This window comes from Arvicanthis niloticus, chromosome X (assembly GCF_011762505.2).
Source record: "Arvicanthis niloticus isolate mArvNil1 chromosome X, mArvNil1.pat.X, whole genome shotgun sequence".
Lineage (NCBI taxonomy): Eukaryota > Metazoa > Chordata > Mammalia > Rodentia > Muridae > Arvicanthis > Arvicanthis niloticus.
In genome coordinates this window covers 2,138,918-2,157,438 of record NC_047679.1, presented here as the reverse complement: position 1 = coordinate 2,157,438, position 18,521 = coordinate 2,138,918, and the positions used below count along the sequence as shown (strand labels likewise).

Here is an 18,521-nt window from a genome sequence, read left to right as displayed (position 1 = left end):
TCCAAATGTCGAGTTTAATGACATCAGTTGGGTGTCACTTTTGGTACCTTCATACTGTAGAAGAGCTCAATCTCACAAGAAGTCCTACTTCAAATTCCAATTGCTTATTGTCATTTAGACTTGCCTGTCCACCTATATATGTATCAGGAGTTCCTTGAACCCCTCATGCTGGGGAAGTTGTTACATAGCTCACACAACCCAGGGAAGTTTACTTACCATTCCTCATTTATCTTAATGGATCAAAGTGAGGAAGAGTCCACCAAAGTCACATATGTGTTAAGATGTTTGCTTTCATTCCCACCCTAGGCCACATGCTCAGTACCATATCCATTTAGTAATTGAAGGATTACTGAACGTCATAGTTGGAGGAATTTCCATTATATTCATGGTTAATCAGGCACTAATGATTGGTTGCTGTTATCTGAATGTACTTCTCCCATTCATAGTGAAATTGTGATAAAAGTGTAATAGTAATAAGTAAGGTTTTAAAGAAGTGACTGGATTTGTTGGAACAAGACTTCAGGAGCTACTGAAGCAAATTAATTGTATTTCACAAATAAAAAGGACATGAATGAGGGATGTGGACAGAAGAATAAATATGCACCTTTTAAATATTCATGTTGAAACTCAATGCAAAATACTTCTGTAGGATAGAAGGTGTACTATGTTGCAAGCACGCCATGCTCATAGACTAGACGTGATTAGGGTTTGATGGATAGGATTCTTTATGTGAGAACAAGTGTTCAACTCACTTTTACCCTTTTACCACATGAGTAGACACTAAGAAAGTGGTTACCAGACAATGTACATCAATGTCTTAAACTTGGACATATCCTCCACTGTTGTTAGAAAATAATTTTTGTTCAATAATTTCAAGTCTCAGATATTTTGTTAAGTTGTACAGAAATGGACTAAATGATTACTGCACTGGGAGGTTATAATAGTTGCTCAATGTTCTTTAGAAACATGTCTGTGTTACATACCCAATACTACAAATATGGAAAATAATGTTACCTACTTAGTCTGAAGAGCAGAGGGCATGAGGCTCTAACCCAACCATATCTTGGTGACTTTGGCATCTAGTCTCCTTCTAGTCCTTTGGCATCTAGTCTCCCCCACCACTCATTCATTAACATACAAAAAGATTGACTCAATATTCTAGGCTCTAGTGTTTTTGGATGCTCTTGTATCAGGAATGAACTGAATGCAACAAAAAAATGCTCTTACATCCCTGTCCCTCAGTGAAGTACGAGGGTCTTGGGGACTATATATGAAGTCTGTATGTGTATTTCCTGTTATATCACTATATTTGGTCATGCTTTGAAGATCCATAAAGTATTGCTATGTCACTTTGAAGAAGGAAATGAAACCTTGGATATCTCCTTATATCTGGCTGTACAATAAACACTTGTTTGTGATAGGCAAAGGAATTCAAAGAACTTCATGAGTGTAGAGATGAAAGAAAGAAATCACTGTTCTCTTAATAGCTATGAGTTTAATTAAATATACCCACGATGTATAGAGCCATCTCCCACACTTAAAAGGTAGTCAAATACATGAATTATATGGGCCTTTTTATAAGAACAGTGGCTTGGGCACAAAATAGGGGGTAGAATGAACTGGTAGGAAACAAAAACTCATACAGAACAGACAGTATAATGTTTTAAAAATTCTAACTCATTTACTTTATTTTCATTAAATTCAGCATGAGGTGACAAAATCTCATTACATTATGATCATTGGATATTAACCAATTATTTATATACAGGCATTGATCTTTGCATCACTTTTATTGCTTTTCTCCTTTTATATCTGTTAAGTCACATTAATGTAAAATGCTTAATTTCTTAATGAAAGTCTCTAGTTTATATAACATAACAAATAGTAAATTCCTCCTTGAAATTCCCCCACTGAAAATTTTATCCTGAATTGCTACGTTCTAAAATTATTTCTAAGTTTCCATTTATTTACCAAAAGAGTAGACAACCCACATTATAAAACTTGTGTTTCCTTGAAGCAATTTCCATTTTCTTCTTCTCATGATAGAAAGCCAATCTTGAGCTCTTTATAAGCTCCTTGTCATTCCATCACACAGCTGCTCCTCTGTTTTCCTAAGCAGTGATCAGCAGTAGTGGACAGTCCATTAAATTTTAGGGTATGCTTTCAGCAAACAAAGAGTGTTGTGAGATGTTGCAACATAATATAATATTCAGAATCTACGGAGACTGGAGAACTCTTCATGTAAGTTTTGGGACAATGATGGAAGGAGAACAGAAACAGACCATGCTCCTGCAGGTGGAAGAGAAGCCAAAGTAAGGAGGGATGCTGAGGTAGGGGGCACTACGCAAAGATGCTTTACTTCCTGTCAACAGTAACAAATAGCAAAAACAAACATTTTATAACACTATGACCTGTCTTTGAAAGTTGAGACAAGAAGAGGAAGGATGATATTACATCTTCTCTTCTGTTTCTTCAGTTGACATGTCTGGCATGTGAGACTGTTTTGGATGAAATCATAGTGAGACCATTAATTGATAAGGTGATCAGCTTCATAGAGGTCCTTCTTTTGTTCTTTAGAATGAGATAAGTCACACTCATTTATGGCTCCTAGAAAAGCTGACCCAGAAATGTTAGAGATAAAACATTGATAAGTAGGCCAATGGAGAAATGCTTCCAGGTAGCCTGAAACCCAGCAGACAATGTAGCTGTTGCTTAACAAACACAGAAATCTACATTGTATGCCAGGTTCATGCCACAGACCTGGATGGTCAGCCTGCAAATCATCCACACAGATTAACATGTCAAAGTTGTTATGTGTCTTATTTACCATGAAGAAAAAAAAAAACTGAAGTCACACTTGCTGCAACTTACTAATAGATGAAATTTCCTCAAATAAGTCTATTGGTAGTCATTCATTGTGCTATTTTTAAAATGGCCTTTAAAGGTTAAGAGATGTATGGAAGTACAGATAGTGAAATGATAGATATCATTTAGGAAGATGATCCTTAGACAGCTAGATAGAAAATGATATCTTCATGGGGGTGTTAAAGAGGAGGACAAGAAGAAAAATCAACCAATGGCTCAAGTAGCCTCTGTAGTGTTAAGCACAGAGACCTCACCATTCATCAAACAGTGGATGACTTCCAAAACAAAATGAATAATGGACGATTAGATCTGAAAACTGTGTGTGTGCCTATGCATGCATGTGTGTGTTGCTCTAGATAAAGCTATTATTTCAATACTCTTGTTATGGGTACCATAACTGAAGGTAGATGATGCCACCAGAGACCCAGTAGCCAGATGTAGCTGCTGATTACCAAAGACAGGATCTACACTGGCTACTGAGCCACTGAGGGCACCTTAATCCTTCTGAGAGCTACACAATTGGTAGCCTTCTGAGGAGAAGCTCTGGAAGGAAAAGAAAAGATGTCAATTACAGAAATTAAGAAAACAATACTAAGAGTTTTCAGTTGCATATTTTTCTTGGGTTCAAAATATATGTATATCTTAACTAACTTTAGATTCACTTATTAAATGTCTAAAACACAGAAGATTATTAAAAGGTAACCTTTACAAAACTATTCAAAGTAGCACTTCATTAGTTTGTCAGTTCTAAGTTTTCCCCTAAAAAACAATACCGGTCTAAATCATTAGTTAGGTAACATTCTTGTTGATCCAGTCACTCAGTTTTTCTAGAAATACTTAAAAATACTTACTGGAACATTTTTCTGTATCTTAGTCCAGGCCTGGAGAATACAACACTGAGCAAAGTCCCCTGACTCTTGGAACTGAGAATCAGAGATGACACAGAGGTTAGGGAAAAACAAGAAATTAATCCAGCAGGCATGAGTCATTCCGTAGCATAATAAATAGTTGAAAATATTAGTACTGTTTTAAAGGTAGTTGGGGAATGTGTGACTGAAGATCTGATATTCATTCAGTATGCAGGAAGCATACATATACCTGGGGGAGAGAAAGGACCCTAGGGGAGTGAATGAGGCAACTGTCAAAAACCAAAGCAAGATAACGTCCAATGATTTGAAGTAAGAAACTCTATCTTGACATTTCCCCACCATGGGCAATGGCTTTCCCCCTCTACATTTAGGATCATTTTATAATTATAATATAAATAACCATGTGACTTTGCTCCAAGCACACATACCTTAGGGTTCTGCCTTCTTATGGTTTAAAATTCTTCAACATTCACTTAAAAAAAATTAGGAGGTTTATCATCAGGAAGAAAGCACTGAAAGGCTCACAACTTTCAAACAGTACAAGCTCATTGGACTGGCAGCTAGACCATACAGTGATAATCAAATGTATGTATACTACAAAGAAAAGTGGCCCAGGACAAAATTGTTAGCGATAAGGAAACATAAGCAACTTTGTGGGAGTCACAGTATGCTTGGCTCTTTGCGGGAGAATAGAAGTGGGACTGACAAAGGAAATAGGCTTTCGTTTAATTGTTCCCCCTCTTTAGCAGTTATAAACTAACCTTATCTATATTTTAACATTCTCTTTTTACAAAACAGCATGCATAATGAGATGGGGCAGGGAGAGAATTTGGTCAGGTTTGGCAAGCTTCTACCCTTACTATAAAATAAAGCTTCGTGAAATTCTTAGTCAAATGGATGGAACTAGAAATATCATCCTGAGTGAGGTAACCCAATCACAAAAGAACACAATGCATACACTCACTGATAATTGGGTATTAGCCCAAAAGCTCGCAATACCCAAGATAAAACTCACAGACCACATGGAGCTCAGGAAGAAAGAAAACCAAAGTGTGGGTGCTTCGGTCCTTCTTAGAAGGAGTAACAAAATACTCATGGAAGCAAATATGGAGACAAAGTGTGAGACAGAAACTGAAGGAGGGGTCATCTGGAGACTGTTCTACCTGGGTACTATCCCATGTGCAGTCACCAAAGGTAGACGCTGATGTGGATGCCAGGAAGTGCATGCTGACAGGAGCCTGATATAGCTGTCTCCCTAAAGGTCTTCCAGAGCCTGACATATACAGAGGCCGATGCTCACAGCTAACCACTGATCTGATCAAGGGTTTCTCAATGGAAGAGTTAGAGAGAAGACTGAAGGAGCTGAAAGGATTTGGGGGCCCCACGGGGAGAGCAACAATACCAACCAACCTGAGCACCAACTTGGGAGCACATAGGGAGGGATCCATGGCTCCAGCTGTGTATGTAGAGGAGGATGGCCTTGTCAGGCATAGGTGAGAGAGGAGATCCTTGGTCCCATGAAGGCTGGATGCCCCAGTATGGGGGAATTCGAGGGTGTGGAAGTGGGAGTGGGTGGGTGGGGGCACATCCTCATAGAAGCAGGGGGAGGGAGGATATGATAGGGGGTTCCAAGGTGTGGGGGAAAATGGGGAAAGGGGATAATATCTGAAATGTAAATAAAATAACCAGTAAAAAAATAAAATAAAGCATTTGTAGAGCACACAAATGCATATCTCCCAACACTCTATAACTATGCCTAAATCGTCTTTTACAGACAAAGCTAACCAAGTGAGACATAGGTTTAGTTTTGCTAGTTCTAATACCACGGTTAAACAGATGGTCATTTATAAATCTCAGTTCATCTTAGCTACAGTCTGTAGACCCACAGAGGTTAGGTATGGTGGAAAGGTCTAATGGTGACATGTGGATCTCCGTAGGAGGGGAATATAGAATAAATTCAATGGATGGTCTGGGTGTGAGGGGGCAGGAACAAGGAGGATAAGGTGGGGAGGGAAACAGGATGCAGAGTTGAGGGACAAAATATGGGTAAAGAAACAGCTTAAATTGAGGAGCATTTGAGGGGTGGTATGGCAATCTGAATGGAGTTTCCAAATAATGGGGGAGATGGAGTCCCAAGTGGCCATCTCTTGTCACCAAACAAAGATTTCAGTACTGGGATCAGGTTACATCTAATTGAGTTGTTGGCCAAAGGTGTCCCATGAAAATACAAACCTCATATAAAAAAATCCAGGCTTTTGCCAAGAATATGTGTTGCTCACAAACAGATGGCAAGGCCCCATTACTGAAGACAATACCCACACAACTCATTGATCATAGAGAGGTAAAGCTGATACCTACATAGAGCCATCACCCCCATGTTCTAGTGTCTATGACACAGAACATTATTCTGCAGACTACCAAAAAAAAAACATAGACATCAACCCAGCCATAAAACCTTTGGTCTGCCATCTGTCCTGCCTGCAAAATATGCTAGGTGGCACATACCTTGTGGGAGTAACCAACCAATGTCTGATTTGACTTAAGACCTACTCCACAAGATGGAACCCAAACCCAACACTACTTGAATGACCAGAACCGTAGACTTATATAGCCTAGAGACCTAAGATAAAACCAAATACCACTGGTCTAAAAATACTACTAGAAAAAGAATTATGACAAAATGACTCCTGATGCCATTCTGCTATACTCATAGATCAGTGCCTTTCTTATTGGGCCATTATCAGAGATGCTTCTTCCTGCAGTAGCCAGAAACAAATGCAAAGATCCACAGCCAGACATTACACATGAAGAGAGACCTCGAAACACACAGCTCTAAATGGGTCGTCTCTATCAAATTCCTCCCCTCAGAGCTCAGAGACACCTGCAGAAGAAAAGGCAGAAAATGTGTAAGAGACAGATGGGATGGAGGATACCAGGAGAACAAGGCCCTCTAAATCAACTAATCAAGGCTCATATGAGCTTACAGAGATTGAAGTAGCAATCACAGGGCCTACATGGGTGTGTACCAGGTCCTCTGCATACATATTATAGCTTTCTGTTTAGTATTTTAAGGGACTTTCAAGTGTGTGAATTAACTAAAGAATGCAGTCAACTTCTGTCACAAACATATTTATGGATCTGTCCATAACTTTAACAAAGTCATCATTAATTTAAATAAGAACATCTCCCACTAGGTAGGCTTCATGTTAAATATTCTTTTAAAATGTAAACATATGCCTGAAGGGACAGAGTCGGGGAGACAGGGAGCAAAACAAAATTTGGGAGACACTAAACCAGTGATTACCTTGATCATGGGTGATGGAATTATGACATCATCACAGATGTTTACAGATAGCCAAACTCATCAAACTGTCCACCTGGAGTATGCACTGTTTTTGTTTATCATACTTCAATAAAGCTATTTTTAAAAAATCACACATACATGCCTCTCAAATGGTGAAGAATAAAAAGTCTAATTAACAGTAAATATAGACTAGGAAAATAATGCATTCATGTACACACAGAGTGCACAGAGTTAAATTATGCTGGAGAAACCAACCTTTTAAATACAGGTGTCTAATTGAAGTACATTCCGGTGAACTTGGATTCCTTCTGCATTACGTTAGAGCACTTGAATGAATCAGACTATCACCATAACCAGGCACGTGATGGCAGCCTGTCTAACTCTTGCATACCTGAAGTCCTGTGACTATATTGACCAAAAACATTTATACCAGCTGATGGTCACTTGATCCTCACAGCTCTCTATTTAGTAAACTGTTCTACAAGTCAACTTGAAGTTTGAGGTGAACATTTTCTAGGGCATTCCTGTTCAAGACACTTTTAAAAAGACATTTTCTGCCAAAGAAGTCTAGCCTGAACAGGTCTGGAAAGGAATCCGGTTGGCACAAGATTCTAAAACAGGCTTCTGAAGGTGAAACCTCTTCCAACTAATAAAGACAGACTCAGACTAGTTTTGGAAAATAATATTTAGCAATTAGATACATGCCTTTAATCCTCCTAAATGAAAAAAAAATCATTTTTAAAATAATTACTGGATGAGAGCATAAGCCATTTTTGCTTACTAAATACACTCAGAGAAAAAAAAGGATAGCTTTCACCTGAGCGACACACAGTCTTTTGTGGACAAATTCTAGAAATAAATTGTCTTAAATCCATTTTTCTCCTCTTCTCTGGAGCCTCTACCTCCTCTCTGGAAGAAATATGTAAGGCAGTTTCTAGATATAATGTCAACAGTGTGTGAGGCAGGGAAGAACTCCAGTCCTTAAAAAAGGGAAATAAAATTATTTGCATCCCATTAATGATAAGAAAATAAGAATATCAAATAATTGTTTCCTGAACCTATAAATTGCTGGTCAGAAGGATATTTCTTTGGAGCTGTCCCTGTGATGGCTTAGTCTGTGTTGGTTAGAAACAAGGTAACACTGCTGTGACACTGCTGATTTAGAAATGTGTAAAAATATAGGTGCTTTGAGGTGATAATCAAGTCTCACTCTTGGTACCCGAGGTGTCAGCAACATCTAGTAAACAATGGTCACCTAAATCAACCACAGGTCAATGAATTGTAAAATGTCCAGGCACCTAAGATAATATACTTTAACACACACACACACACACACACACACACACACACACACACACACGAAACTCCAACAAACATCTCTATCTCCAGTTAGGATTGTACCTGTGTATGTCTTTATCCACTTAACAGCACAAAAGAAGGGTCCTGATGTAGGACAAGGGGCACTCTCAGGAAGACTTTTAACCTTCAATACAGCTTGCCTTGCCTCAAAACCATGGAAGTCTACCATAAACCAAACCACACTGTGTACCAACTGATAGAGTTCTGTGGTTGTATGGCAATTTATTTTTAACCAAGACTATACAAATGCTCATACCACAAAGGAAAAGAAGGAAAGACAAGCTAACAAATAGTGTGAAGATTTGGAAGCACCAAATTGCAATCATTTAAAAAAGGGTAAAAGGCCAAATGTATAGCATTATACTTACAGACTCTATTTGATAAAGCTGCCAGCTACAACATGCAATGCTCAGCAAAGAGGAAGAGGGAAGAAAAACCTGGATTCTACTAGTATAACAAGGAGAAAATGGAAAAGGTAAGTAAGACTTAGTGGACTGAACTATACTGAATAAAAGACAGTGGAGATACTAGTTGTTTTATATAACCTTTAGAGAATGTGAGAAAGACAGCAGTATATAGTTCTTACCTACAATCAAGTATTTGCTGCCAAATGGGTTGAGGCTAGTTGCCATGCAGTGAAAATGAATTTACTTCTTCAACTGGCTCTAAGAACATGTATTTTGTTGGAAACAGCTTAGTACAAACCAAGGACCATACCACATCCTGACAACAGCCTTCTTCTTCTGGCCTCAGTTTTGTTGTAGATGCTGGACTGTGCCCATACTGACACTGGGCGGGTTTTCCCAGTGTACGGCTGGTCTGGAAAGCAAAAACAAATACTAAGAGAAACACCACCAAGCCAGTTAAAACTCAAAAATTAACAATTGAGAAAGGTAAGGCTGGGAACATATTTAAAAAGCCTCTAAAGGACTTGCCCTAAAAGCAGGAGGATGTAAATTTGGTCAGCAGAACCAAAGTTGGAAAAACAAACAACAATGTAAGGTATGATGTGGTGTTCGATTATAATCCTAGCAATGAAGAGGGAGATGAAGACAGGTGGATTACTAGGGCTTGCTAACCAGTGAGCCTCCTCTAACTGATGAGTTCCAACAAGACAAGGTCTTAAAACAAGGTGGACAGCACCCAAAGACAACACTGGTGGTTGACCTCTGGCCTATGCACCACACACAAGATAGAAAAACATTAAAAAAAAATCAGTAGGTCTGCTTTCAACTAGAGATCATCTATTCTTATACTATATAATATAGAAAGAAAGGATACTAAAAAGGGTCACTACTAGTGACAAACTACAAGGGATGTCAGCCACCACAGCAAAATTAGAAACATAGGTAGAAGACAGGAACCCTGCCACTCCTCAGTAGAGACATCAGTTTCTTGGATGGCTGTGTAGAAGATGAGGTTTAACTGGTAGAGAAAATCTGAAAGGTTGGGAAGGGAAAAAAGTAATTTTTTGTGGGCTTAATTTTAAAAGTTAGGAAAAGTTAGAATCCAGAATCCACAAGAAAGCAAAGATTATCCCTAAGCTTGAAGGAAAACAAGAGATGAAGGAAGGCAGTCTTTCTTCCTGTGCAGAGAAACAGTGGCCAACTTCATTACTAGATTGAAAGGGGAAATGACAGGAATAAAATTGCTGTTTATATTGATGGTAAGTAACACAGGGGAAATCTGGTTCCTCTTTCTTTGAGGGGAAGAAGGGGTCAGGAGAGGTATGTTTTGAAAGACTTAGCTGAAAGTGAGGCGGGGTGGGGAGGATGCCAATATGCCCCAGGTAAAAAGGAGAGACATTAAGAGGGATGGGATGTAGCTCAGTGGCATTGTCTACCTATCACATGTGAGGCCCTGGCATCTATATCAAGCCACTCTTCCCCCAACAGAAAGCTCTGCATTTTTTGGTGGGTGAAATCTAGGCTCCAGGCCCCAAAGTCCATGTTTATTCTCCTGCTTCCTATGGTATAAAGACTGTCTCTGGTTCTATTGGAAATTACTGTTCATTTTCTGACACGATCTCTCTTGTAAACCTTATTCAGATGATCAAACTTTTCGTAGTTTTGGAAACAAAGTGGAAAAAAGTCCCGGACATGGCTATTCTTTTACTTTCCCACTTTAACAGTGGTAGCACTAATAAGAAAACCCAGCACAGATTCGAGGGAGCTGCCATGTCCACCACATTTCTTCCTGTTCCTATTCAAACTGGCAAAGAGCAGAATCATAAATGATAAAAGAGCAGTAGCATATGATTTGGCCAAAATGAAACAAAGAAACAGACTTTTCATTGACTGAGTTTCATTTCTAGACAGAATCTTACATTCTTTGTTCACCTTTTTTACTATATCCCCTAATGTTTTTAAAAGCTAAAATACAGCTGAGTGATTCTTCAACCATGGACACAACATTTAGAGACAAGATTTCTCAAGATCTAAAAAAAATAAGATGTCTTTTGTTGTCAACATGCAAATAGGGACAGACAGAAAGCTCTTAAGAAAACTGTCATTTACCAATACACCAAACAAGTGAGAAAACAGTATGTCTACTGGAGCTTTCAACCAGGATGCAAGCCACAAAACAAAAACAAACAAACAAAAAAAAACAACCCCACAGTTCTTTGACTCTATCACAGTACTATTTCCCTCTAAATATAAAAGGTTCTGAGAAACCTAACAGGCAGGCAGACTATTTTATCGTTTTCCTCTCAGAGTTTCTTAAATTTACTGTGCATAGAACTGTTCTCATGTTCCATCAATACATGTTTGTTAAGTACCATCTCCAAGTACTGGAGGCTATACTTGGTCCCTGTATAGTTCAATACATGAGCTGATGACAAATGAGCTGGGTGGAAAATTATGTAAGGAGTGCTCTGGAGGCAATTTCCTCAAAACCAAATAGGGGAAAAAGTAAGACAGATAGTGAGGGACACTGAAAGTGACAGGTATCTGGAGAAGAAATATGCTATCAACATACTCCAGGTGAGAAAGGAGGATACCTATGCATGGACCAATCTTCCAGGAGAAAAACTCAACAGCCCCTGCCTTTACCTATGGTTTTGTGAGTCATTGTCAACCAATTATTTATTATTTAGTGTCCTTTTAGGAAGAACTGGAAATAATTGCAGGATTTTATTCACTATGTTATATTCCAGTTTTGAATGAAGCCATAGGGCATCAAATGGAAGACTACCATTTCAATGTCCCTTACTTTCAATGTCCCAGAGGGTCCACTCTAGTCTCAGTACTATACCAGTAATACAGATATGATGTGAGTAATCACACAGGCAATTCTGGGGTACACAGAGCTGGGTTTTCTCTGGGTTTCTGACTCTTATAAGAAACTTAGAAAACTAAGCAGTTGTATTATTATCTGTTTACAGATGGGGAGACTGGGGCTTACAAGGGGTCTTTTTAGGGCTTTTTACATATATAAAAAAACTCCTCAAGATCAGTGAGATAAGAGTCTTGATCAAATAGTCACTGATACAAGTTTGGGAAAGTAACAAGGTGTATGTAGCAAGTAGCAAGAGGGAATGGAGACAGTTCTCACCAGAGAAAGAGACACAAGGGTTCCTGCGATTCAGGAAACAGCTTTGCCTTTGAGTCCCTTTACTCTTCAAGCAAAGGAAACAATAATGATTCTTGTGAGCAAAGAAAGGCTTGTACACAATAAGGTAGCTACTGTATCACCTGAGGTTATCTTCAGAAGCTGCAGTTTTGCTACAGTGGTATGTAAGTTCATGTTTATAACACCAGCAGATGGCTGTCCTACCAATGTTGGGGGAAAGAAACACTTCCTGAAAAATGGCACTAATTTAAATGACAAGGGGTAGTGAGAGACAGGACAGCTATAGACTACATTCACTGTTCAACTTTGATTGTTCATCTTTACTAGAAATTGTATATTTTAATATCAAAAGCATTAGGACTCTATCAGGTTTCCCTTCCCTAAGACAGGGTAAACTTGATTTTACCACACAGGGATATTTCCAAACCCTCCATCTATTGTAGTAATGATAACTTGTTTTCTTCAGATTTTTCTAAAATTGAGGAATAACCAACATGCAATAAAGCACACGTAATTAAATTGGATGATTTGGAAGTTTGCAAAACAGAATCACCCATGAAACATCAACATAAATAATAAAGTGAAATTATCTACTAGATCTGGTTTCCTCTTGCTATCCACCCCTCTGTTGGCCATTTCATAAATCACTCTTGTAATTTCTGCCACTAAGAATTTCTAGAAATAGATGTAAACAGAATTACACAGAGCATGTTCTCATAAATAAGGGCTCCTCCTTTTATTCCATTATTGAGCAGTATTCGTTGAGATAGCACTGTTGATTTGTTTGCCCATTAACTTGCAGTTGGATATTTGTGCTTTTCTAGTTCTTGACTACAATTAATAAAATTGCTATGGGCATTCATATACAACATTGCTTTCTTGTCTCTCTGAATGGGACATCTGGGTCACATGGTAAGTGTGAGTTTGACATTTTAAGAAATTGCTAAATTTGTCTTCTAAAATATTTCCACCATTTCACATTTCTTCCTAAATGTCAGGGAGAGCTCTAAATCCCTGCATCCTCAACTTCCACTTGATAGTCAGCCTTTTTACATTTCAGCCATTCAAATAGTATGTAGTTATTACTTATATTTCCCGAATGACTAATGATGTAGATAGAACACGCTCATGCACTTATCTACAATGTGGGTGTCTTCTTCAGTGAAGGGTCTTTGGAGATCTTTTGCTTGTGGCTTAATCTTATTGGGTTTTTTTTATTATTGAAATGTCATCAGTTTTCATGAGTGGTTGAAGACTGGAAGTAAACTCAATCAGATTTTACAGAACTTATGGTACACAAATAAATAGCCACAAAAGATTTTCCTAAAGCCCATGCTGAGCTAAAATATTCTGGTTTTGATGAGCTTGAAACTCTTTCAAAGCCTGAAAAGAATTTAGTTATTTATATAACCACTGCGGTAAGATCCAGAACATAATTAGTAAACGAGGTAATCCTATGTACTACATGATATCTAAAAGTGCCCCTTGGCTATTCCTCAGAAAAATTACCCAATTTTCCATTCATATGTCACACTTCAAATCATCTCCTAATCATACTCTAGTCTCACTGATTCTATTTTACAAAAAAAATAATTGATACTTTTTCCTATTCAAACTCAGACCAACATCCAAAAGTAAATAAGGTTAACATCTGTGTCACATTGTTTGTGCAAATGGTGTCAAATAGAATGTGACCTGCAAACAAGAACAAAACTTCCCATCAAAGATGTGTTAGGAGCAGCTAAATGTGTGGATGGTTCTAGGCATTTCTCTAAGGGAAAATAGGACTTGGTTCTGTTGTATGGCACCATCGGGTTGGAGCTCAATTGTTACAGTTGATGTGGGTTTCCTTTTAGATGCCTGGAAAATGACTCTGCTGACCACATCCACATTCTGAAATACTTTTTGAGAACTTGTAACCAAACTTCAGGAACTGACTCATTTTGCAGTGCCCAGCCACCACACAATCGTTTCGAAGAGACTCAAGTCAAAGGCGGAAACACCAAGGTTTCAGAATACAGGCAGAAAGTTGTCTGGATTTACATGGCAGGAGGGGGAAATCCCAGGGCACAGGGAACAAACAAGAGGGGCCAAGGCCAGGAGACTAGGCCTCGGAGGAAGGACTGAGCACAACACAATGCTTACAGATAGAATCTGTGCTGTTGTTTCAAGGCAAGAAGGCAGCTCTCTATTTCTAGAAGTAGATTCAGTGGAGAGATGTACACACAATGATTCATACAAAATGGTGCCTTAAAAGGCCATTCTTGAATTCCCCATCCTCCTCAGTTCGTTAGCAAAGTGATTCTCAGTCCCAAGCACTCCCTTGCTTTATAGGATGGAAGCAGGGAGAGACAGTATGTCCCAGACACTAGGACGAATGAAGGGCTGCCACCTGAGCTTGGAAGCAGTGGTTTCTTGACTCCCCTAGACCTCCCTACTTCCTACACTGTCCATTTCTCCATCTTCTTCTTGGCTCCATATGCAACTCATCCAAGGAAATAGATGTGCTCATTAAGTCCCAAGCCTTCCCCTGTTTCCACACTAAGATCCCGAGTCAGATCAGAGAAGAATGAAAGGCAGCAAATGTGCCCTTTCTCCCCCATACCACACTGTTCCCAAAGTATTCATTTCTCCTTACCCACAAGTGAAACAGATTACTCAGTTTCAGCCTGAAGCAATGATGCTATCCAGCCCAGCTGAACCAAACCATAAATCACAAAAGCAGTAACTCTTTTATGCAGATGAGTCCCTTGCTAAACAAGAATATAAAGAAAGGTTAACAGGAATGCATGACTAACTAGTCAGGCCAGATGATAGTAAGTTTGGATACGTTTGGAAGTTATCATGAAATAACATCCACTCAGATAAGATCTATGAATAGCTATCAAGCCCTATTTGTTGTCAGGCCTGATCTACTCTAGTTGCCTATATAATGGTGTGTATATGTTTTATGTCTGCTCTCACCCATGCCATGTCTTTTAACATCCAAACTACCAGATGATAGTAACTGCATATACTTTATGCAGAAATCGAGACTTTCAGTATCAAAATACAAAAAGAACAATAAGGAGTCACCTCTCTACCTTTCAGGAATGGCAAGTACTTGTTTGCTCAAAACAACGTTAAGAGAAAAGCTATATGAATTCACATCCTTCCCAACCGAATTTATTTTCTTAGGTTCCCTTTTTGTCTCCAGTTGTAAAGTCAGCATGTGTTAACAATTCCTAACATATATACAAGGAGCTGAATACAAAACAGAATTAGTGAAAAACATAAGCTGCTTCAAGTTCTAAACAAAATATGCAAAGACATGCTGATTGAGAAGAGCATCACAGGGAAACATAACTCAATCCAAAACATGCTACTGTTAAATACTCAAGCTATTCACCTCTCTGAGTACACTGGACAGGAAGAACTACCTACATTGAACTCCTTCATCTTTGTTTACTAGGAGCTTCATAATAATCATCATAACTAGAAACATGAAACTAGGATTTTACCAAAAGAAAACCTCCTACAATTTGTACCCACCCTGAGCTTATACAGTGTAATGGGGTTCACCTCTCTAGGTTACCTATGAAAATCACATGCATCCTTGAAAATATCCCTCTTCTCCTAGTTAATAACTACCTCCTACCCTCCAGAAGCATCTTACTATGAAAAGCAGATTCCTAAATGATCCATCTTTACGTGTCCAGTGTCCACTGCAGTTCTTTTTCCTCCCAGAATTCTCTTCTTCCAGCTATCACCATGGCACTCCCTCCCCCTGTGCCCACCCTCTAGGTTTCTCTGCATAAATGTCATTATATCCAAGAGGCATTCCAATCAGCTGTAGATAAGCAGCTGTATCCTAACCTTACACTGCTCCCTCTCTGAGTGGGTTGGTTACGTTTTCTGCCATAACATTTACTAACACCTGCCATGTATTTATTAGTTTCCATATGTCATGTGAGCAAGGACTTTGTCCACTGCTGCATTCTCAGACTCAGACATTAAAAAGAACCTTTGATTCATGTGGTATCTTTGCCTATTAATTCTCCCACATAGCTATCAAGTTTAGTTGGCACCTGAGACAACTTTTATTAACACCTTACCAAAAAATTCTGAACTTTTAGCTATTAATGTATGGGTGCCAAACAGAATGTGGGAAAGTAAGAAACCCAGTGTTGACTAATTTGTTTACTTACCTGTAATCTACATGTGCTTCCTAGAACCATGTGCTTCCTAGGAACGCAGACTTCACAATTCACACTGATACATTTAAGTCTTTTCAATGTCTTTGTGGCTAAAAGATGCAGGTCAGCCTTCACTGAAGAAAATTTGAATGATTATTAAAAAAGAATCTGTGGGCAGTGAAATCCAGGTTGAGCATACTACTGAATTACAAGGTAAACCCTGTCTTCAAGAAGAGTATTCCTGACTGCAGTGTAGTAACAAGTACCACTTGCTCTGGAGTGTTAGGAGTAAAACATCTTCCTCTCCCCACTTGGAGAAAAGCATTCCTCCTTACTTTTCACAGGTTTACTTGAAGATTGAAAACAAATCAACAACAACAACAACAACAGGAAATCAAACAACCAAACAAGACAGCCTCAAGCTTAACTGAGGTCAGAATCAGAGTTTAAGTCCATTTTAAATTATTTTCTAAGATATCTTTGGGGAGACTTCTGTTAACATTTACTGTTCTATATAGAAATGGTTTGAAAGTTTAAGTAGTATGAAATAATATTTATAATTTGGCCATGAAAAGAAAGTCAATCGGTTCAGCCAACCAGCCATTTTTGCTGCATAGTTTTTCCTTCTAAACCTTTAAGAAGATGTTTAAATACTGTGTGTCTGTCTGTAAGAGGTATAGTGGCCCACAAAAGACAAGTATCAAGCAAAAGACCTTTACTGAGGGAAAAGGGACAAAGTAAGTTTATAGCTTACTCTTCTCTCCAACCCCATTTTATAGACTTTTATCCTACCCCTTTTTTATCTTTCTTGTGTCTGTAGGAAGTGCTTGAAGGAGTGAAAATAAGGATGAATGAACCAACAGGAAAAAAAATGATGGAATGAAGGGAAGGCTTATTAGCATGTCCTCCTAGAGGCAGTATCAGTTCAAGAACAATGAAAAATTTTTAGATTTCCAAGTCCTTTAAACCCATGGCCTTGGGTGGGCTGCCCTCACCTGCCTTCTACCCCAAATTCTTAGCATTTACAGCTAGAGGACTTTGTCAGTCTTCAAGCTGCATTTCCATAAGCTAAAACTTCCTGGTACAAACAAGAAGTTTTGTTTTTCCTGGGGATCGATCGGTGGCTGCTTCTAAGCTGTTCCTATAGAAAGCCTTCAGAACTGGATGGAGGCAAAGAAAACATATTTATAAACACAGACTCCTCCTCCCTGTACCTTTCTACCAAAAGTTCGCCCGAGTTAAGTGCTCACACACTTCTCTTCACCCCCACCTTCAAGTGAAAACTTGAGAGGAAAAAAAATAGGGGAAGTTAGATGAGTAAATTTATTAGTGCTTTATATCAACTGAAAACAAGGAATTCCCCCTTGTGGATTTCAGTGGCCTAATTCAAACTCATAAAACACCAGTGACTAAGACGGTTCCCACTGATTTGTAAACTAAGAAGCAGAAAAAGTCAACTGTGTATTTCAATATTGAGAGGCCCAGGTCTGAAAGATGTTACACTCTCCACAACAGAATCGAGACAATCACTACTGAAACTTTCGGCTTCAGCCAACTTTTACTCTGCATTTCGACACAAATTTCTTCCCATCTGTGATGCCAACAGCTTATTTGGGTTCAGATTCTGTTTCTACAGCAGACAAATGGCTGGAAGTACGTTCCTTTGTTTCTCTGTGCTTAGGCCCCTCACCTATGAAATAGACACAACACAATAGTACCAACAACTTGCTATGAGGATCCCATAGATCAATGCCAGTAGACTACCTACAATAGCAGCTACCCAAACCACACTAAATCTACAATGAATAGTAGCCAAAAATTTTTGCTATTTTAGTTGATCTGCCATGCCAACAGTCACATACAGTTTACCATAAACACATATGCCTGGAGCTAAACTGAAGGGGTTTGGGGAATACAAGTGAGTAGAGAACCATTACTCCAAGTTCCCTAACATGCTTTTTTTTTTTTTTTTTTTTTTTTTTTTTTTTTTTTTTATGTAGGATCAAGTGTAAGGGCACATAACTCACTATCCAGGTTGTGTGATTTAGAGAAACCAACACTTACTTGACTACCAAGGGGCAAAGTGAGCTCAAAACATAAGCCCACTTGTTCCCTAAGCTTGGGCCTCTTACAGAATAAATAGTTCAGATTTGGAGATGATGTTGTATGCAGGTAATCAGATCTATGAATGCAAGCAGCAAAGCATGGCTCGGGCTATATAAATTCAACCCATTTTTCTTAGTTAAGAACTCTAGTGGTGTGTGTGTGTGTGTGTGTGTGTGTGTGTGTGTGTGTTGTGGAGATGCCAATAGATTCTCTTTTTAAATATGTTTTTTTCATTTAAAAATGTTGAAGGCAGAAAAATTCTAATATCAT

The 18,521-nt window shown here is 38.6% G+C and overlaps 1 long non-coding RNA gene across 5 annotated transcripts in view; it reads right to left on the bottom strand.

Moving 5' to 3' along the window:
- Positions 1–1,516: 1,516 nt before the first annotated feature.
- Positions 1,517–18,521, bottom strand: part of LOC117695457 (uncharacterized) — an 82,704-nt gene continuing 65,699 nt past the window's right edge. For 3 of the 5 annotated variants that reach the window (XR_004604608.2, XR_013106092.1, XR_013106089.1), the window contains 3 exons: positions 5,145–9,216; positions 3,717–3,788; positions 1,517–2,498 (listed from right to left, as the gene is read on the bottom strand). This is a non-coding gene — a long non-coding RNA (uncharacterized LOC117695457). The remainder of the gene's footprint in view (positions 2,499–3,716; positions 3,789–5,144; positions 9,217–18,521) is intronic. The other 2 variants (XR_013106090.1, XR_013106091.1) reach the window with 2 other exon arrangements.